Source organism: Drosophila ficusphila, unplaced genomic scaffold (genome assembly GCF_018152265.1).
Source record: "Drosophila ficusphila isolate 14025-0441.05 unplaced genomic scaffold, ASM1815226v1 contig_286, whole genome shotgun sequence".
In the NCBI taxonomy this organism is placed as follows: domain Eukaryota; kingdom Metazoa; phylum Arthropoda; class Insecta; order Diptera; family Drosophilidae; genus Drosophila; species Drosophila ficusphila.
The window spans coordinates 6,110,138-6,133,334 of NW_025064189.1; the positions used below are offsets into that span (position 1 = coordinate 6,110,138).

Consider the following 23,197-nt stretch of genomic DNA (forward strand, 5'->3'; position numbering starts at 1 on the left):
CACAGTATCTGTATCTGCGTGCGTACTCGTATCTGTAACTGTACCTGTATCTGTATTTGTATCTGTATCTGTATCTGTACCTGTAGAGGAGGACCCCGCACTCCTGCCCAGTTCCGTAACTGAGAAGGATCCTGCCAGGAGGAGGAGGAGGTGGCGAAGCCACGTGCTCGGGTCGAGTACGTAAATGAGTTTATTGCCGGCAATAAGCGAACCTAATGCGCCTGCACGAGAGGCATCGATGCAATATATCATCTGGATTCGAGTCGTTACCTTCAAAGAGACAGAATATAGAGGCAAGAGGTTAGTGATGAGTCGTTACTTCTATATATAGCCTAAAAGGTTTGCACTACTCCTCGCATTTCATCATCGCCAGGAAGGCAAACAAAAAAAGCCACAATCGAACTTTTCAGCTCAAACAAACAACTTCGCCACACAAAAGTGGTTGGAGTTGGGGCTAATAAATGGTTAAGGGGAGGTTCTTTTCTTTTTTTTCGAAAATTAAGCAAACTTTGAGAATTATTTGCGGAAAAATGAAAAGACATACGAATTTATGCTTTTGAACTTTTGATTCGTTGTTTATTAACGATTAAAAAAAAATTTAGTATTCAGGAAATTCAAAATGGCGGCTTCAAAATGGCGGATCTCGTAGACCTCTATTTTTCTGCTTTGTCGAGTGTCGGGCCGCTGGTAGTGAACCGAAATTAAAAATGTAAATTATTTATTAAAATTGATGGAGTTTCCTATGCCTTATACCTAACTAGAATCAATTTTGGTAAAAATAAACCAATTTTATGGACATTTAAAAAAAATGAACTTTTTTTTTTACTTCGATCCCGTTTAAAAATTATAAATAAACAATTTTTTATGCCAATTTTAGGTATAAGGCATACAAAAAAGTATATACTTTCAAAAATTTTTTGAATGAAGGAAATCGGATCAATAGAACGACTCCTGTGCGCGACAAGAGGTTTGAAAACATGGTTCCGAGAAAAACGCGTTTAAAGTTTTTAGAGCGTACCACAGCGCATGTGACATGGGTATGTTTGACACGCTCTAGCTCAAGAAATACGCGTCGTATCGAAATATCCTTTGGCACGTATATTCTAAACATATGTAACTTTCATTTTATTAAAAAAAAAAAAAAATCAATTTTTTTCAAAAAAAAAGAAAAGAACCTCCCCTTAAGCCGAGTTTTTAAATTGCTGCTGTTACTGCATTTTTAAAGTTCTAAAAGTTAATTTTAGAAATATTTGATTGCCGACGCGGGCGATAAATTTTTAATTGGGGTTTCGGAGTTAACTCAACCAAGTTGACCCATTTTTAAAACATCAGTCATTCAAACAAATGTGAACCCTTTTTTGTAAATGTCAATTAGAGTCTAATTTATTTTTAGTATTTAGTTATAAAATGATTCTTAAATTTTTAATATTTGTTTATTGCTGTTACATAAAAATAGAATACCTAAGTTATTAATAAAACGAAATGAGTGCAGATTTCCTAAATATTTCAATGGAGAAACCTTTGAAACAATTCTCTTAAAAATACAAAGGTAAAATCGAGTTATAGCAAATGAAAAGTTATCTGTCGAGCAAGTCATCAGGCTGATTTCCGCACCCCCATATCCTGTTCCTCCGAGTAAATATAAAGTCAAACAAGAGTAAACACGAAAGTACGGAGAACCCACAACACAATTACGGGTTACTTGCTTGGCGTTTGGCGTGTTTCCCGTAGTCAGATTACTCATTTCACGGACAAGGTACAAGTCGCAACGGCAATTCAAGACAGCTGCTGCCGCCATTTAAAGGAGCTAGGATCCAGGATAATAAAGCTTTTAAATTCAGCAGACAAAAGGTACAAAAAAAGAACACGAATTAAATGTGGAAAACAAGAATGTTTCTGCACTGCAGAAGAGATATTATATTTACCCAGCATATTTGGTAATTGAAAACAAATATATATTTCAGCATATTTGGTGTTGGCAAAATTTATAATCATACAAATTTATTACAATATTAGCTGTCGGCAAATTTATCGTTAACAGCGTTTAAAGCCTCGTCTTTAGCAATGTAATAAAAACCCCATTCCATTCAATTTGCTCATTTATTGCCTACACATTTGCATACCAAACGCGTAAATTAGCATACTTAAATATTTTCACAATGATTCCTGGTAATCGAGTAATTTCAATGGCGTTCGTTGTTGTAATTTAAGTCCATATGCTTATTGTAATTACGTTTGCAGTACATTTCCTTGGCTAATTCTGCAGATTATTTGGCAAGTGTTTCTAACCTTTTTGTCTGCTTAAGGGGTTACATGGGTTTCACGGTTTCAAAAAATCGATTTTTTTTTTTTTGTCTTTTTAAATTCTATAACATTTCTAGAATATTGTCCTAAATTTTCAAGTTGATCCGAGTAATAGTCTCGGAGATACAGCCTTGAGAAGGTGGACGCTTGAGACCACTTTTATTGTCTCTTAAAACTTTAAACGCGTTTTTCTCAAAACTATGTTTTCAAAGTCGGTTGTCAAAATTTCTCGAAAACTACTCAACCGATCTTAATGAAATTTTACACAAGTATTCGAGATATCATTTACAAGGTATTGAACGAAGGATTTTTTTTTTTTCAATTACAACTATTTAAAAAAAAAAAAATGTCGAGAAATTTTCATCGAAATTTTCATTTTTTTGTAAAAACGTCTCCCAAAAACCCAATTTTCATTTTTTTTTTTTCCTTCGTCCAATACCTAGTTTATTGTCTATACTGAAACACGTTTTTTTTATTTTTACTTTGGATGATCCTGAAAGAAGTTCTGCTGACAACGCGGAGGCACCTTTTTTCCGAGGGACTGCCGGAAATGGCGTCGTAATGGCCGACATTTTGATATTTTTTTTTGAAAATTTCACAAAATCTTTATTAAATATGTCTCTTTTAAATAATAAAAAGTTTCATTGAAATATTTCATTTTTTATATGCAAAAAAATGTTTGAAAAAAGGCCGTTTTTTACCCGAGGAAACCCATGTAACCCCTTAATTGCTTAATTTTCTTCCATTAGTCTGGCATAACAAACACGAAATTTTCAATTCATGTGTAATAATTCCCTCAAGAGGATTTACTCCTGTTTACTTGTACAAATTACTGGAAATCCTTGCGAAGGATGTTGTGCGAATGAGCAAGGTGTTGGAGTGTAGTGTGCGCTAGTTGAAAGGGCAAAACCCAAACCCATTTTCCCCATTTTTCCATCCCATGTGGCCCGCCCAGAATGTTATGCAAAACAAAAATTCAATTTCAATTCAATTAATCACGCTTGATTACCACCAATAATGGCCAACGCCAGCGGGCGGGGCCAACATCTAACAGCATCAGCCAACAGACTACAGACAACAGCCAACAGACAACAGCCAACAGACAGCAGACATTGGCCAACAAGACGGACTGCCAGATGGCGGGATTCTCTGACAGGAGAGACTAGCATAGAGAACTCGAGTCCTCGAGTCCTTGAGTCCTCGATTCCCCAGTGCAATCCACAGCCACTCGCCTTTTGTCCTTGGCTTGCAACTGCCTCCCAAGCCGCTTTTTGTTTACCACTTTGCACATTCTGCTGTCAAATTTGTTGATTTATAGTTCCCGATGTGCCTCGAACAAAGGCTGAGGCGGCGGGGGCGTGGCAGGTCGGGGGGCGTCTGATGACAGGCGGGCGCCAGCCAAAAGGCTCAGCGAATGCCAAAAAAAAAAAAACAAAATGGAATCAGCCAAATGCGCTGTAGTTGAGTGCTGCGACCTTTGGATACCGGGTTCAGAAATCGTTAGACTAGACAAAAATCAATAACAAGATGGAAAACTGACACCCTTGTAATTAATAGAAGTTCTAAAAAGATTTTTTCTAATTTTGTAAACAAAAATCATTACCAAGAATAGGTATAAATTGTATTATAAATCAAATTTTTAAAGGATAAGTAATTTAGTTATATTACTCAATTGAAAACTTTTTAAAATAATCCTGACAATTTTTAATATTCAGGTTATATAAAAACCTTTTGTTTTACTGCACTTTCTGTTGCTGTAGAAAAAATATAATTTTTACTAAAAAATTCCTCCTGTATCCTGTAGCCAACACCCTCGAAGGCTGTATACCCCTGTGTTTTCCAAACAGCTGGTACAAAAAACGGGAAAAACCGAAACTTGGAAAGCAAAAACCAAGCCTGGCGATAAAGTCAAACTACAAAGAACACCGAGGAAAAAAGCCGGCCAACAATTTCAATGACAATGCGGCAGTTTGTTGCCAGTTTGCCAGCCAGTTTGCCACTTGCCTTTTGTTGTGGTGCAGTTTTCCGGACCATTTTTTTTTTTTTTTTTTTTTTTTGGGTAGAGGGTGGGAGGTACGAGCCCATTCGTCGAGTGAGAATTGTTTTTGGCAGAATGCGATTAGGTACCTGGAATAGTTTGCGGTCTTTTTGGATGCCAAAAAAAGAAAGCCAATGCCAGTGGCGTCTGTCTGCTGTCGATAAATCCAGTCGAGTGCACACTTCGACGGAAGTGTGGACCCAAAGAGCAAAGATTGGATCCACCCGCAGGCAGGCATACAAATGTCCGGGTGTCCAGTTTTCTGAGGACCCCTACCAATACCCAAACCCGTAGACGTGTCCGCTTTTCCGGAGATGGAGATCCACCGACGACCGCAAACAAACGGCGCTCATTTGCAGGCAGCTCGCATCGACTTCTGGACGGGATGATGATGCTCGGATGTCGGGGACGAAGTGCAGATGTGTTTGATGGGGCCGGAGATAATCGTTTGGCAATTGAATGAGTCCCACATGTCGGATTTAGGCCGAGTGGAAATTTTTTGGCAGAGGCCCTTACCTCCGGCAACCCAGCAAACATCGTTTCAAAAGTTCAATGGGTCAAGCAGTGACAGTTGAGAAAGCTAATAATACAATAAACAACTCCTCTAAGTATATCCAGAGTTATAACAAAAAGTTGATCGCTTTATTAAACTAAATTAAATATATCTAAAAAAAAGTAAGTACTGCTTAAATAATTATAAATTGTTTTTCTCTATATTTTTACTCTTAAAATAATTTTTAATTATTTTTCTTTTTAAATTCTTTCTAAAAATGTATGGTATAATTACTCTACATTTACTACAGAGTAGCAAGAATTTAAAATATATGCAGATAAAGGCAATTAATAATTCCTTTCCTATTCCCCCATAAACATATCCCGCTGCTCTGAATTTCCCATGAATTTATGTTTTACATTTAAGACAATTTATGTTCCGGGAATTTATGTTTTGCAACCCAAACCAATTTTAATCTGGTAAAATGTGTTCATATTTGGCTAATGGAATGAAAGCAAATGAAAATTTGCAGCCGTTTAGAAAAACAACATAATTTTGAAAATGTTTGCAATAATGTAATAACAAGACCAATTAGAGTAAAACAAAACACTTTTAGATGCAATAATAAAAGTTGTTCCAGAATTGTTCCTAATAGTTTTATAATTGCAAAACAAAAACGGCACAAAAAGTTCACTACCAAAACTCTCTGTAATTGATAGCCAGTTCAAAGTGTGCTGCCTGTTATGATTACGTTCACATTCAAAAGGAAGTCTTATGGGAAATATTTCCGGAATATAGTATTTCAGCCGTAACTGGGCCAGTCAGCCAGTCAGAAATGTTCAAATTTGCAAATTGAATGGACCTACTTTCGAGTGGCTTTAACCCCATTGCAATGGCCATTATTGAAAGCAGACCGACGACACACGCCTGGCCTGGCCTGGCGAACGTTGACCAGAGTGAACGGATTGTGGAAAGGGTTCGGAGCCGTCGTCCATAAATAACGGCCAAACAGTCAGATAAATTTGCAGGAGCTATAAACAAGCTACTCCGGCGGACTTCCATTTCCCGCACTCCCAGCGAAATCGATTTAAATGCTCCGTTTGCGTGTCCTGTGCTCCGAGTCCGCCGGTTACCTTGAAGTCTTTATGTAATTTGTACACAGCAATAAACAAAATCACATATTAAATTGCAATGTCTCGAGCTCAATTTGATCCTCGGCGGAGATTAGATTTTTCGTATTAAAGAACAGGTTATTATGGCTCAGATTGTGTAACTTTCACTGAAGCTCACGTCATTGCGATATTGATACTGCAGTTGATTATATCTTACATGTATCGATACAAATAAATGAAAAGCAAATATATTAAATGGCATATAAATTATAACAACAATTTATAAATATTTCATTCCGAATTAAAACTTAAACAGTATTTAAATAAGTTTAGTTAACTTGGATTTGTTAATTTTCAATTATTAAAAATTAAACTAATAATTCTCAATTGAGAACTTTAGAGTTCCTTGTTTTGCAATTGAATTTGTTTAACTTGGTAATTAAAACACAATGCTTTTAATGAATTTATTGGTGTCCCCTTAAATTACGCAATTATTTCTCATTAAAATGCCTAAACTGGGGACCATTTTAAGAAGTGTCTATAAAGATTGGCACTCCATTTTTTTCAAGGACAAGTAGCTGTAAAATTACAGGCATTATTTTATGAAATATTACATAACAACCGCCCATAACTCATTATTATTTCTTTATGTGCAGGCCGTGGTCGCAGGTCGCATTGTGTCCTGGTTAAAGACGCCGCCTGAAAGCGAATTTCCATGCTAAATAGCCCGACACGTGGCATCTGCCGTTTTCGACATCGTGCACCATTTTGATTGGCGTTTGATAAGCCGCAAGGAGGCAAGGACGAGCCGGAGGACCTGGCCACCACCGGAACGCAGGAGGAGCTCCAGATAAGGACGGACTTTAGTTTCGCCTGCTCCACGGATACACGGGGATACACTTTCCGTGTCCGATACATTGCCTTCGAACAAACAGATTTTACGGCCACCGAAGCACGGGACAACCGACCACACGCAAGGATAATTACACGGACCTGCGGCAAACAAATATTCGAATGGCCAGCGACTGCTGAAAGGATCGATTGTGATGAAAAACGTAGGGGAACGCTTGAATTCAAATATTTACTGGTTTAGTTCTCGTTTAAACAATTGCATTTTCGCCACAAAGCCTGTGAATTCCTTTCGCAAACAGAAAAACAAAATGTTTGCATTTCCTTGGGAACAAAACTTTATTGCAATGTTTTCTCTACAAGATAACCGCATGTTAAATATGTTACAACAAACAAATATTATACAACAGGCTTTTATAAATCTTCGAACTTAAAATTGTTTGCTTATTAAATGTTGTTGGATTTAAAAGCAGCTCAAACTGTTGGGGTTTTTAGAAATCAAATATGTATGCTCATTCGATTTGGAATACCAAATGGAGCTCATTGCATTTGCAATTGCGTGAGGATAAGCTGTTGGACTAAGTTAAACATTTGAAATATGCTCAACAAACGTGCGACACCCGACCAATTTCTATTCTCAGTCAGTAGGGTCAGTACAAACCAATTTCCAGTTGCCATTTCAAACAAGAACGTGTCCTGCACACACACCTTGAAACATTTGAGGTAGAAATTGTAGAATAGTGGAAAATTAAATTGAGTTTTAATTAGTAAAGATTTTATCAAAAAATGCATCATATGTTTTTGCTGAGAATAAAAGTGTTTAAAGGTTTTAAAATAAATCTGTTTAAGTATTTAAAACCTCATATTTAAATAAAGTCTTAAGAGGTTTTTAAATATTCTGTCTCATTTTTAAACGACCTCTTAATCAATTTTATTTTTGCAAATTAAAGAGACCACTGAAACACTCGGCTAAAACTTTCCATTGGCCCAGTTTTTCCTGAAACCTTCGAACATGTTTTAAGGTATTTGCTGCCACCACTTACTACAATCTTGACCACAGGTGTATGTGTAAACCTATGTGCCGAGCGGAAAGTTCATTGCAATCGCACACAGACACGTGGGCTCTCGTAAGCCCCGAAGGAGCATAGTTGCAGTTGTTTGCCTAATACATTGTTGCAAGGCAAATCAACACAAATTTTCGAAGGATACGTGTTGTAGCGACTTTGTTGCTGCCTGATGGCCTGATGTCTGTTCCATTTCAGTGAAACATGCAACTTGGCCGAGCCACACCCACCTTCTACCGCCCACTTTCTCCCGCCGAACTACGCCCACAAAGACAGGCTGACATGCAAACACATAAACGCCATTTCGCCTCCAGTTGCCACCTAAATGGCAATGACATCGCCCAGAAGAGAACCAAGATGGCAAAATGTTTCACTTTTGAGTCGACTTTTTCACTCGTGTGCGGAGGACCGCTTTAATATGCTACCTTCCTTCCTTCCAATTGGCCATACTCCGATGTCGAGGTAGTCGATGTCGATGGCCAGTCAAACGGATCCGGGCCAGATACGTCAAATTAATTTCATACCAAGCCAACCGAACCGAACCCTCTTTTTATTCGAGCTCAGGGCTGGCTGGTTTTTTAGGTGTGAACAGAAAAGATACAGAAATATACGAGAAAAAAGCCAAAGAGCCATTCCATTGTAAATGATTCAAAAATTCATAGAAGATGTATGATGCAAAAATATTGTATAAAAAAATAAATAGAAAAAAAGTTGGAAAATATAAACGTTCACTACAATGGCAAAAAAATAGTGTTTAAATATTAAATTGAAATAAAAATTGAAAACCATAAACGTATTTATTTAAGTAAAATTTCTGAACGTATTTAAGGTTTATATTATCTAAATATAATATGTGGTAAATAAATATTATCAAACCTACATATTGGTTTAGTCTTTGCTTTTTAGCAAAGCAAACATTTTCAGTTTCATGACCTGTATTCAAGATTTACAAAGCCAATTCGAAAGCTGAGAAATCGACTGCGTTTGTTATCCAATCGAGAACAGCAAATGAAATACAAATAAATAGAAAAATGATCAAAGGAATATATCCCAGACATTGACAACAACGAAATCTACGGGCTAATGGAAAAAGCTAAACCGGGTCGAACTGGACAAGCAAAGTATTTTAGGCCAGGGTGAGTCAGTCAGCCAGTCAGCCAGTCAGCCAGTCAGTCAGAGTTGCTGGGTTTGTGATAGCTGTCCACGAACTGAGTTAGCTGGATTCGCATTTGACACGTACACACATATGTGACAGCTACCAAACTCGTCCTGGCTTAAAGGCCCATTTAGTTTTCGCCAGGTTTGACAGCCGAAATGGCCCAAAAAGTGGGGACACATCGGGCTTAATGAATTATGTGCGAACTCAAAGTTTCGCCAACTGGCCCACAAATCAAATGATTTCAGCATTTTAGCATACAATTTGTGTAATTCACACCTGCGAAACCTTGAGGAGACTTTTCCGAGGGTCAGACTTTTCCAAGAAGAAAATCCCCAGCCCATCGTTACTTGGAAATCAAGTTAAAATAAGACCTGCATTTCTCAGTATGTGAGAATGAAGGTTGTAGGTTAATACTCAAGTTCACGTGGCCTTTCACTTTCGATATTTATTGAACCGAAAATTTGGAATTGCAATATTGTGGTTTACGAATTGATATGTGCAGGCTGTTTGCGAATATAAGATATTATGGTTGGCTGAACTTGAAAAATAAATAAACTTCTAGCATTTACAAAAGGTAATTGAAAAAGCTGTTAAGTTAATTAAAATTAAATTAATTTAAATCAGTGGATTTTATTGAGTACATGGTGGATTTATTAATAAGGTTTTTAGATATGGAAACCATCGAAAAACAATGTTTATTATAGCATTCTTTTTGTTGATACGTATTACTTAAATAAATATTAATAAATCCATAATTCTTTGCTATTTCAAAGATAATTTGTTTTTTCTTTAAGTAAAAACCAAAATATTGTTCATTAAATAGGCCTTCTTTTTTATATTCCTGTCTAGCAACTTTGTATCTCCAATGTTGAAGCAATGTACCAACCAGTTGCCACTACATTAGCTCGGTTATCCATTGGTTTCGACTTTTTGCTGGAAAGTTCCCCCCATCAGGCAGCCGGGGAATCTTTAGAGCGGTTTTAATGAGGTCCTTTTCCTACACACAGTCACTGACTTTCTACACATCGATTATTGATCCGTGCCAGTTTGGCGCGCAGTCCTTTTGCAACTTCTTACGTCATTTGGGAAATACTCGGCAACTGGTTCGCACTGGTTGGCTGGGGGCCACGTTTCCCCACCCCACCCCTTGCCACCTCACTGGATGTGTCATCATTAGGGCTCGTCGTGCATTTCCCTCGGCCATTTTCCCCCCTCTCCTTCCCTCAAAAAACAGCGTTCTCTTTTTTTGGCCCGGCCAATACACAAATCGATCGCTGTGGTTTCTTTCATTAAGTATATTTCGCGCGCGTTTTGCCTTGTATTCTCGCCCGGCGTTATTATTGTAATAAAAATTTACGTAAATCGTGCCCGAACATTGCCCCAAACTCCCCATTTGGCCGACACATTTGCTCACGCACTGTCGTGTTGGCTCGTCCTTCGACGAAAAGTTTCCTTTGTTTGCCAATTTTTATGAGCAGGCCACGCTTCCGCCAACCGAACATCAACCTCCGCCAAGCAACCACTAACACCCCACCACCCACCGCCCAATTCAAACCGTTCCACCATCAAAACCCACCCACTCAGGTGGTGCGGTGCGGTCAAACTCTGAGCCATCTTTCGCCACCTTGTCCTGCTCCACCTTCTTCCTCTTCCTCTTCCCTCCTATTCCCTCTTCTTCTTCTTCTTCTTCTTCTTCTGGGCAACGACACCTGCAGACTAATTAATGGCGAATTTCAGCCACCTCACTTTGGCATACATACATATATGACGCCGCACACCTGAGTTCTATACATGGCTATGCACTTGAAAAAAAGAGTTAACAGATTAAAAATTTCCTTTTGATAAAAAATTTCAGAATATTTGGATATGAAATAAGAGAAAAGAACTTTGACTTATAGGTAAGTTTCCCTTTTTTAATTACACATAATATTTATAGACAAATGTTTCTTTTTTTCTTGAACGTTGCCATTCCTATAAAATTTGTATTTAAATAAATTTAATTGCCATTCCTATAAAATTGTTGTTTAAATAAATTTCTTTGTATTCTTTTTCGTAGAGGTAGGTATTTTAAATAATATTTGGTGGGATATTACAAATTAAGACACCTATTTTATGGTAATTGCATAGGTAATAGTAACTAAAAACCTTTTTTTCCTTTAAACTAAGATATTTCGTTTTTATTAAGTTAAGAAGAAACCAGCCTAACCAATTTGAATTTATCAAAGTTAGTTAGAAGCAAAATAATTATTAAAGCAAAGCAAGTAACCTTAGTTTTCTTCCAGTGCACACATGTAGCATTATGAAATCCGTCGCTGCCTATTTGAGGCAGTTATGTGCCTTTTTCGGAGATGTTGGCAACGATTGTGTCCCGCTAATGGCATCAAAGGATAACCCATTCCCGCAAGGACGAGCCGTGAGAAGGGCATCATCGAGTGATTCGATTAGGCCCGGCTATCAATTGAATGTCCCTGGCAATTTGCATCTGACGAGGCGTGGCAAAAAACTTTATCGAGTTATCGAGTTGCTAGTTACAAACGCTCGAACGAGGAGTCAAAGTGATGAAAACTGAAGTGACACTTCACGTTACGTTGATTAAGCACTCACAATTATGGCGAATTCTTCGGGGGGAAAATGTGGAAAGGGTTTTCGAGTCCTTTGCAAGATGAGTGTGTACAATGCACACACACACACACGCATACACACACACATCCTTAGGGAGGAAAACATGTTTGAGTTTCGTCTTTTGGGTACTTAAGAGCATTTGGAAACTTTTAATGACATTCTCGCTTATTATTATTATTTTCTAGGGTTTCGCAGCCAAGTGTTTTGCTTCCTTAATCAATGGCAGACAATTGTCCTCGCAGTGGCTGTAATTAACAGATGACAAAGGAAGCTCCAGCCCAACAGGGTTATCCTTGAAATTACCACACCCTGCAATTTCCTACGAACATATATACTATATATGGTATGATATATATGCTGACCAGAAGGGAAATTCGATGACACTTGTGAATATTATTTATTCAGGCAAATTGCTGCTTACGAGAGTTTCATTCGCCAGCATTTTACATTCGATTTCCATTATGCCATTTGTTGATCGAAAGGCTTTGTCAGCCTGATTTGGTTTCCGTTTCCCGGACAGAGGAGACCCAAAGACTGTTAATACACAACACACTCACGACAATGACGCCTTTGTTGGCCATTTTGGGCCTACAAGAGGCAAGGACGTCCCCTCAAGTGCCGGCAATTATTTACAACAATCCGAGAATGGCTCTCTGAAAGGATCAAAAGAGGAGGCGACGTCCCATACGCCTACGACATTGAAGATATGCCATCGATAAACACTCGCAAAAATTTATGAGCTGCAATACTAGTTGTGTAGAGAAAATACCAAATGAAATAATCCTAAGATATAACTTTCTGAATATAATAAAATCCTTGGAAATTAATAAAAAAAATATGATTTATAATAAGTTTTTTACATCTTTTTGGAAAGTAACAAACCAAAGCATTATACTTTTAATTAGAACCATAAAAGTTCTAACGAGTTTAATGTTAGTTATAAACAACATTAAAAACCTTTTAACTTATGATCTTTATTTTATGGAAGATTGCATTTTAAACGAGAAAGTATGTAGATATTTCTCAGATTATTGTCCTGCTTTGCTAATTTTATTCCAAGTGTATTGTGCGTGTCGGTCTGGGCTTTTGCGAAATAGTTTAACATTCTGGGGATTTTCTGGGTATTTTCGGAACCGATGGGCCAGCATCTCCACCTCCAGCTCCATCTCCATCTCCGTATGGCTTGTTGGCGACGTTTCATTAAGCGAGCGGAAAATGACGCATGCTTGGCTCATTCGGGCACGCTCCGCTTCACAGGACATTTGCGGTTATCCTTTATTGTCTGAGTGGCAGCGTGGCAATCTGGCAATGTGGCAATGGGACCTCGGCGATGGAGATGCGCCACTCATCCAACCCAGTTTCCGTTTCAAAGCAAACATTCTCATCCGAACCAATCCTACAGCTCTCAATGCAGAACAAAGCGAGGAAAAGTGCTTGAAGTCCATTTGCTAAATAAATTTGATAAACAAGAAGCGCCCCTCGGCGAATACAGAACTACACTTGGATAAATCCTAACTAACTAATTATAATATTCTATATACTTTCTGCTTTATATTTTGTTCTAATTAAAAAGCATTTTCCAAAAAATAGCATTCCAATTGTGGCGGACTTTTTAAACATATTTTAAAAGTATTTTACAGCCAACTAATCACTTTCTGAGAATAAAAAGACTTTACATTCGTAATCATAAATATTGAATCAATTTTATTATTGCATTACAAAATAACCTTTTGAGTTTTTTAATAAACAAATAAAAAGATATTAATTGATTCTAGGTTTTTCAAAGAGAAACTATTTATTGCTCTCGAAAATACCAAGTGTTCTTAGAGGCAAGTTTTAAATTGGTTTTGACAAATTGTGTTCTGATTTGATTCGTTTTTCCGAGTGGTGACCTGATAACGCTCCCTGAAAAGCGCCTGCCCTGTGTCTCTCCACTCTGCTCTCCTCCACTGACCCCAATTGGCAACAAAGTGGGTGTCGCAGTTCCTCGGGCTGTGACGGAACTTGAACATTCAATCTGCTGAAAACACGGCAGCAGTAAAAAAAAAAAATAAAGCAACGACATGCTCGACGGGCAGACATTTCAGACTTTGCATCCGCCTTTGCAGTCGCCGGGGAATATTAAATTCTTGATGCTATTACCCGCTTGTTGATCCACATCATGCTAATTAGCCTTAACTTTTTGACGTCGCAGTTGTCGGGGTTAAAGATAATGGCCAGCCACCACAGCCCCAACCCCGTCGGACATTATCGGGTTTCGGGTTTTTGTGAATGCTAATTGAGGGGTGAACGTAATTTATACGCTATTTCAAAAATGAAATATCGAACGACGTCAGCACGGAATTCGACCAAGGAGGGCATTCCACATGTCTGCCATGACAGCTTTAATTCCCTCTTTAACTTCTACTTTTCAACTTTCGCAAGGAAAAAAACTTTTTTCTGGAAGTTTCTTTGATGATTTCTCAATTCGATAAATTAGGTAAACCAATTTTTCGAAAACTTTTAAAGATTTTTCACAAGTTTTGCTGAAGTCTAGTTATTGTATTAAAAGAATACATAGAAAACAAACCAAAGTTTGTGAGTTTTTTGTCACATTTAATTAAAATATTTTTTGAAGTTATTATTTTTAATACTGAAACATATTCGCTGGAAATTTAATGATTTAAACCAAAAAAAAAAAGGTAGACAATTCCAGACTAGTTTTCTGCTCTCAATTCGATTTCATGGAGACTGAATTGCTGTGAAGCTTAAATAATACTGTTTCGCAATTTATAAAATTTAATTAATTTTCCGGATCTGTCCAGTCATGGACAGAAGTCGCCCGACCGAACCGAGCGAGCGGCTCCTGCCAAAATCCACAAATCGCCGCCAACTATGCACCATCGGCAGACGACACCGCACAATCAGTGACCATTGTCCGTCCTGGGGGCCACTCCCCTCTCACCTGGCGGGAGTCCTCCGAAGGAAGGGAACAGTGAGCCTGCACCGGCGGCCGCCGCGCCCAGGACACAAATCAAATTAAGAGCCGACCGACCGGACCACACCGAAAAAACATCACTAACTGAGAGAAAATGTGTCCTTATTTGTTTGAAACTCAACTGAAGAAGGCATTTTAAATAGAAGAATTATTTCAGAAATTTTAATATATGTAATAAATGTTTAGTTAACCAAATTAAATCTAAGCTGAAGTCCGGTCTATGTTTACTTCTAATATGAAGTATTTTTGTATTTTGATAAAAGCGTTTGACATCCTTTTGATCGCTATAATTAAAACCATACTTTTTGGGGATTAAATTAAGATGCTCTTCAATTACAAAATATTTATTGCATTTAAAGTTTAAAACGACTAATTTATTCATTTCAGTATGAAAATAATTCGTTTAGAAATTTGTTAGATATTTTTTATATCTGAATTAATAACGCATTAAGTAGGATTTCTTTTTATATTTCCATTTTGAACACATAAACTGTTATAAATGTTTTTCTGAGTGTAGTTATGGCTTCGAATTCTATATCAATTTAGCTATGTGCTCTCAACCAACAGATAGTTTATTTTATTTTTTTTTTTTTTGCAGTGTACCAAACCGAATCAAACCAAACCGGATCGGACCGGCAGTAATTACGGAAGAGTGGCGGTGGGCGGTGGGTGGCAAAGGGATGGCAAGTGGCTGGCGATTGGATGGCGATTGGGTGGGTGGGTTGAGTGAGTGGCGATGGACACCCCACCAATAGTGCATAAATCACTTCGCATTCAGCGAACACGAAATCTATGCCCCTGACGCGCCCATCGAGGACCGTCTGGTGATTTATATTGATTAAAACTAGATTTCAATTCCAGACGAAGCCGCCATTATAAATGAAAGATAATCGTCGAGTTTTTTCCCCGAATGCGAGGAGCCAAAAACAAATGAATTGTGCAAATGGACTAAATGACTTCCAATAAGCAGTCGTTTATAATTGGATGTGTTCGTACATCAAATTTTTTTCTCGGCACAAAACCTGATTTGCTTCCAATAAAAGTTACATTTGGTTTCATTGATTTTCCTGTTTATTTGCATAATTTTGGGTTTACATGTTCCTAATTTCCCTAATTCGAAAATGTGGTTACCGCATTTATTACCATGTCAATTTAACATTTCCGATTGACGTTTTATTTACAAAATCTGACAACACTTAAGCAGAGTTTGTATGCCACGATAGTTGGTTGGAATATCAAATACTATTAATTGTTGATTTGACTCTTTTTTAGAAGAGTTAATTGGATCCTTTCGGAGGAAGTTATCCTGAAATAAAATGTGGTCGCATTGCCTTTTCGCCGTGTCCTTGTCAGCGGGATAAAAGTGAGCAATCAGAGTCACCGGGAAATTCATCCTGCTGCTTGTTTGTAATTCAACCAGCCAGGAGTTTTCCACTTTCCACTTGTCGTTTTTCCGGTGAAAAGCGTTCGATTATCACCCGTGTTGTCGTTGTTGTTGTTGTTGGCCTGCGGTCTCCGTTCGTTTCTATAATATCCGACTGAGTTCCTGGATCCGACTGCGAGTGGGCTTCGTGCGGTTCGTTTTGTGGATTTGTTTTCGGTTTAATTAATTTTAAAATGGACTTCTACCTTGGCGCTAATTGCACTGACTTTGATTTATGTGTTCAGATAATGACCAAATTGGTTTTCTGGGCAGCCACTTGCCAGCCCACCTGTCGTTGTCTATTCGAGTCCTGCCAAGGATGTGGCAGGATCTGGGCCAGTAGCATTCCAAGGAGATTAATTCAAGAAAATGGCTCTGAAATGGCTTTTGCGCCAGAGAGCAGAAGTGACTTCTTGTTGAAAGCTAACTTAAGTGTTTAATTTCGGTTTTTAAAATCAATAGTGCGAAAACAAGGCTTCAGATTTTTAATGGTTTATGCGTTAATTTAAGGACAAATGATGCCAATTTAAAGGATAATCAGATCACTTAGTTAAGCAATCTTTAAAGGTTGAAAAAGGGAATTCTTTTCCTTCGATAACCAATCTAATGGTTAAGGAAACTACATCCCACACACAGCAATTTATCAAAACAAGTTCAGCTATTTCTCTCAAATTCGATTCGTTTTATTGCCGAAATATATTTTATGCTGCAGTGGAAAAGCAATCCATGTTTTCCCCGTTTCAACTAATTTATTACCTCAAATTTTCTCAGTCGAATTGTGGTGTTCCTCAATTTAAGCTCATAAAATTGCGGCATGTTAAACTTAAGTTCTTTTTAGCCCCGCACGTAGAAAACTTCAGGTACCACGTACGTGGATATTGAATGTCTTAGCACAAGATAAAAAAGTATAGGATAACAAGACCAAAATAAACGAATGGTGCTGTCTTAAAAATTTACCCATAGCCAGTTAAAGAAAATCCGTGAAAAAAGTGGAGAAAACTTTGGAGCAGTATTTAAGAACACATCAAGAAACTTTACAGAAAAAGAATTTAAAGAAAGCACTTTAAAGTCATGTTGTTCCTAAGAACATTTGTTCTACTTAATTAAAATTAGCTTCTACGAAAAAAAAAATCCTTTTGAATTAAAATTTTTTGCAAAGTCAAAGGTCAAATCTAAAGTGTTCTCATTTTCGCAGAAATGTGGGTGCATTCATTAAAGTTTGGCAAGACCCTGAACTTTAGATATTTATTTTGCTGCCGAAAAGGAAGAGAAAAGCAATAATTTCTTCTAAAGAGGCCGAAAAGAAAATGTTCAAAGGCGTCTGCAGTTTCCGGTGCAAACTTTGCATTGAGTTTTCCCTGTTATCAGAAGAGGATATTTTGGCCTCGTAAATAACCAGAAAATTTGTCAGGGTCTTAAACTTACATTTGAAAACTTGTGTCACTTTAAAGATTCGTAGCAAGGAAGAAACGATTAATTACCTGAAATTAAAAATAATTACGCATTAGTTAGTAACGTTTATTAGATGTAATTTAATGTAGTTTATTGTTTGTTATAATAAATAATAAGGTAAACAGATATTAGTTTAATCCCTTTTTAAGAAATTCTTTTCACTGAATACCCATAATATATAAAAGAGGATCATTTAAAATGCTATAATTTAACAGCTGTCAAAAGAACAACAAAGAGATCCAACATTTCATAAAGTAACATTATCCTAGGGTGGCCCCATAAAGCTATAGGTTTAAGGTGTCACATGTGCGCCAGAATAGCTGGGAATCCTCCCATTCCTATTTACACAAATTCCTGTTATGTTTTGTTTATGAAAAATTCCCGACAAGAACCCAAAAGTATGCGGCAATAATTTTCACATTAAAATTGATTTATGACGCACCATGGCGTACACACACACCGCACACACACCATACTCCAGACTCCTCCACACAACAAAAACGCCGAATATTCAGCAGCCGAAGCATTCGACAAATCTTGGAGCTATTTGTGTTTTTGGCTCCCACATCCACATCCGGCCAACAGGCAGCGGATGACCAAACAAACCGAGGAATGGAATTGGCTTGCAGCCTTAGCGAGGGCTGCCGGCCATAAATCATTTCCCGTGGCCATTTCTTCTTCTGGCAGCGCGAAGGATTCCTTGAGCGAAGGAGCCACTTTCTTCCCACTCCCCACCTGACTTTGCACCTTTTTTTCGGTGCCCGGACGTCACGAGTGCCTAGCACGGACGTCATCTGAGACCTGTCCCCCAGTTTCTGCACTCAGCCAAAAATTAAGTTCCATCTTCCTTTGATATTTCCTTTCCAGATGCCACGAAGGCAACAACAACATCAGTAAAAAATAAATACTATGAAAACTAAGCGTTAAAACTTTAGTTTTGGAACTTAAACCTTTTTTAGAACAGGTAAAAACATAATATTTATTACGTTCAGAGAATGAAAACAAATTTATACACACACTAAAATCAATTTTAATAATCTCTTATCTCTATCGAAACAATTTTGTACGTTAATCGTTAATTTATAGAATAGAGGGATACATTTTCTAAGCTCTTAATCAAAGTATTTGAAATACTGTATAATATTGAATTGAAATACTGTATAAAAAACAAGTATACATTTTGAGTTAAATGATTTAATGTGATGTTAGGTAATGTGATTTTTTTCTTTATTGGAAGACGTTTCATTTCGTGTCCCCTGACACGGCAACAAAACTTCGTTTTTCCTTGTGCACGGCAGTCCAGCACGATTCTTGCATTCTTGCTCATAAACGAAATTTATTAGCATTTAAATGTTTCAACGGAGAACGGGGAACGGCACATATGGGCTGCCTAGGTAATGAATATTACAGCAGGAGGAGCCGAAGGAGCAGGAGGAGCAGCATCGATGCCGTGGGCCGGACCAAAAAGTATGTTGCATAAGCCAAAATTAGTTTATGCATATTTGAAGGCTCCGAAGAGGGCCGAAAAAAGTGAAAGGAAGGAGGAGCACAGGATGCCATGCCGCCCACTCGCTTTTGTGTTTCCAATAAAGAAAACTCTCCGCCATGATTACATTTATCTAGTACTTTTTATGCCTGAAAGTATGTTAAGCATTACAAATTTACAAATCTCTGTCGCAGTGAAATAAACGCCGAGAGCAATTCCTTGTGGAACGAACATTAATCCACAGGCTTGTTGGAGATATCATGGAAGGGAAAATTTAATACCTTGCAAGGAGAGGATGAATTTAAGACTTTAAATTTAGATAAGTAGACAAGCCCTGAAATTTGGGCAACGAGACTAAAACCAAGATTTAAAGGACTTTTATTAAATATTAAAACACAAACTCAGTCTTGTTTTGTTAACTATTAAATATTTTTTAAATATTTTTAAATATTTTCCTCTCAAACAAAACATATTATTATCATGCTCGAATCGGTTTCATTACCATATGCTTATAAATAGCACGCTTATTAAATGGTTCTACTGTTTTAATGCAAACGAGTCAACGAGAGTGTAACATTCATTAATAATGAAAGCCATTGAAATAAATGATTTCATTGAATTTTTATGGCCATATTTCCACCGCCACTTCTCTTTCGGTAATAAAAAAGAACGCAGGACATTCTGTGGAAAGATAACGCATTTCCATGTCGAAATGTAAACAACCAAATGCGTTGTTTCTTTAAAAGTTATTTTGTTGTAGCTTCATAGATTCTTTAAAATGTGCGCCCTTTTCTATCTATCTAATGACCTTTTAAAGTCATCAAAGCAAACGTCGGAATCAAGGACAAAAGTCGACTGGCTTCAAACAAGGATAAGTGACACATCTACCACTGATATCTTACAGTGCGATCCGAATTTATAAAACTAATATTTTTGTTGTTATCGTGAATTGTAAAATGGTAAATTTGTTTTTTAAGTTTTTGTGAATTGATAGAAAATAAATTATAAAATTTAAACTTTATGCAACCCCTTAATTATACTAACCTAAAAAACACAATTTAAATGGAGATAAATTCTCGAATTTATTTGGAAGTAACGCTTTTAGCTTAGCATCCCATTTTAAAAATGCTGCTTTAGGTTTTTGGAATTTGTCATCCACTTTTGTTTGCAAATTTCGTGGTCACCAGAGTCACTCAGTTGCGAAACGCACTGTAGGCAAAATCGGTCTGGTAACGAATCCGATGTTTGCAAACAAACAATCATGGGGACGAGCTCTTGTTTACCGTGGATGCACCCAGCAAGGCGGGTATACATATTTCAATTGATTTGTTATTGAACGAGGAGGCTTTACTTTATTTTCAGTCATGTAACTCTTGCTCTCTTGTTTACACTGTTTTAGTTTATTTTTTTCTCGTTTTTTTTCCGTCCGAGTTACGGCACCAAAAAACCAACGGATCAAAAGCGTTCTAAATCGCGTTGACAGCGCGGCAAAAATCGCGTACGCCAGCGAACTGATGTCAAAGGTCGGCGGTCGGCGTTCCGCTTTCGATTCATCCGCACTGTGGGACTGCTGCCGACGAACTGAGGCGACTGCGACGCCATCCGCTCGTTTAAAGGACCCCGAAGGCAGCGGAGAAGCCTGGCAAAACACACTCGCCTGATAAGGATAACGACGGGCACGAAGACGGGCTTCGGCAATCGGTCTGGTTAAACAAGACGCCCATACACCCAGTCCACTCACGGGTCTATGACTGTAATGGCACACATATGCTTAAAAAACTAGAATTTTCTATAATTTTTTTTTTTTTTTTGAATTTCCGAAAAAACGTTTTAATTTTCTTTTACTATAATGGAGGATTAAAAACAAGGTATATGAATATTTTTCTGCATTAATAAATTTTTATTGTATATCAACTCATTGAGAACTACAATTTGAAACCCCATACATGTTTAATCACTAATATCTCCTCATTTATTACTTTTCTACCCCCTGATATTATTTTTTTGACCCGTGCTGTATGCTTGTATGCCTATAACTCTATAAATATGAGTGCAAGCGTTCAGCAAATGTCATAAAATTCTAGCCAAACACATTTTGGTCAATTTAAAAGTCGAACGTAAATAAAGGGGTTGACGATTTTCCTTGTTTAACAACACATATAAATTAATTGAAAGTCGCTAAATAACTCATAAATCTTTTCAACTTTTTGGTGGTGTAACATATTAGTTTACCGCAATTTCTAGAGTGGCGAAAACTTTTCATTTACGACTGTGTGAGTTTTGAACTCGACTGATAAGCATCCCACTCTCTATTTTTACTCTCGTGCGAGCTTTGTGCGCACGCTCAAAAGCGCAAAGGTAAACAAACGGAACTTTCATTCATAAATAGCAACAACGCAGCCGGCGGAAGAAGAAGAGGCGAAATCAAATGGTAATCAAAACAAAATCGAAAAGCTCATCCGCCATGTGTTTCATTTGATATTTTCTGAGTCACTTTGTGACTGTCTGCCAATTAATTTCAATCCGCCCACGGAGAGCGGCTTGAAATCTCATTACCAAATCGCTGTCACACCTCATTGACGCCGGGTAGTCCAAAAATGGCAGGTAAGTGCTCCCGAAAAGGTGTGCGAATAATCATACCTAACTTACAGCTGTTTTGTAAAATACTCTCGCTTGAGATACAATTTACATAGCTGGAATGTAATGCTCTGTAATGTTAAGCGGCGCTTGCATAGGCTGATAGCTACAACACCCACTAGAACGCACGCTTCAGTTGCAGTGGTGTCAAAGTAGCTACTTTAAAACTAAATGGGGAAAAGTATTTATAAAGATTTATATACAAAATACAAGTAATAAGTGCAAGTTATTACATGTTTTTATAATATGTCTTATATTATTTAGATATTAAATAATCTCAATATAAATTGAAGGCTTTTAAACATTTTATCTTATCACTTTCCATGGTGGTCACCACTGTTTAGTTGGCGCCTTATGGCAAACAAATGCTGTTTGTTATAAAATGAGTTCTCTTTCCCCATAAGTGAATGAAGAGAGAGTGGGCTCCAAATAAGAACCGCATTTGTATTGGTGGCAGTTGCATGCCGGTTTTTGTTGTTCCGACGCTTTGCCTCTGCCGCTGTTTTTTACTTTCTGCTTCTGCTCTCCGCCAAATGATTCATCGACCACAAAAACACAGAGGAGACAAAAATTCCAAAATTAAAGACTCTTTCTGGGACTCCATGGGGATACGATACATGGGGAAGAATCGGGGGGAATTCTTCGGGAAGAAACCTAAAGAAAGAACATTGCAACTCTGCCCTGTGGCCTTGATTTGGAAAGAAATTCCTGCACTTATTCAGGCACAAGACAATTTGCATTTAAAATGTAATGCCGGGCTATATCTGGATTATAAAGTCAGCTTGTACATATGTATATACTCTTTTCAACCTTTTATTTATTCTTCAGTGCAAACATTATTTTAACAATGTTTTGCTTTCGATTTTATGGACCATAATCGATTTCGATGTTTAACATTAGTCTTCAGCTAAATTAATCTCAATAAACACATTCAACGCTATAAAACCTCAAAGAAAACTTGATTATCTTACTTAATTCGCAAATGCGGAACTAAGAAAAACTACCTTGAAATAAAAGTTTATAATATTCTGTGGAAAACATTTTTATTTTGCACTGCCTTCAGAATTTTATGCGTTTTAAAAACATAAACATTTAAAAGATTAAAAAAAACCTTAGTTTGCAAAATATAAACTACTGGAATAAACATTTGTCCAAGCTATCTAATAAATAGGTATATATACATATATATTATATTTTATATTTTTGTTTTCGAAGGAACTTGAATTTCTTAGTTTTCCGGTTACTCAACATCCGAATGAAACCCAATAGTACCTCGCACTGAGTAAATTATACTCGTTTATATATAGTACTCATGAATCTGTGTGTATACTTGCTACTCAATGGCAGGTCATAAAAAAACCTCTTGATGAGGTGTGATGTCATGTTCGTTTCATGTTCTGAACTTATGATTTATACATGTAATTTTAATGGTGCTTATAAATATAAAAAAAACGAGCACGAGCTGCAAAATGTGAAATAAAATTCCCACGTTCTCTATTACAAAATTTATGCATATTTTCCATACAATTGTAATGATAATCCTTTATTGTTCTAGACTTAATTAAGTGGTTTTTATCAGAT

The 23,197-nt window shown here is 37.2% G+C and overlaps 1 long non-coding RNA gene across 1 annotated transcript; it reads right to left on the reverse strand.

The window, feature by feature from the left end:
* Positions 1-204: 204 nt before the first annotated feature.
* LOC108100381 lies at positions 205-21,268 on the reverse strand. Its single transcript, XR_001771987.2, has 3 exons — positions 20,024-21,268; positions 17,467-17,522; positions 205-270 (listed from the first exon to the last, which is right to left on the reverse strand). It is a non-coding gene; the product is annotated as an uncharacterized LOC108100381 (long non-coding RNA).
* Between the last annotated feature and the right edge of the window lie 1,929 nt (positions 21,269-23,197).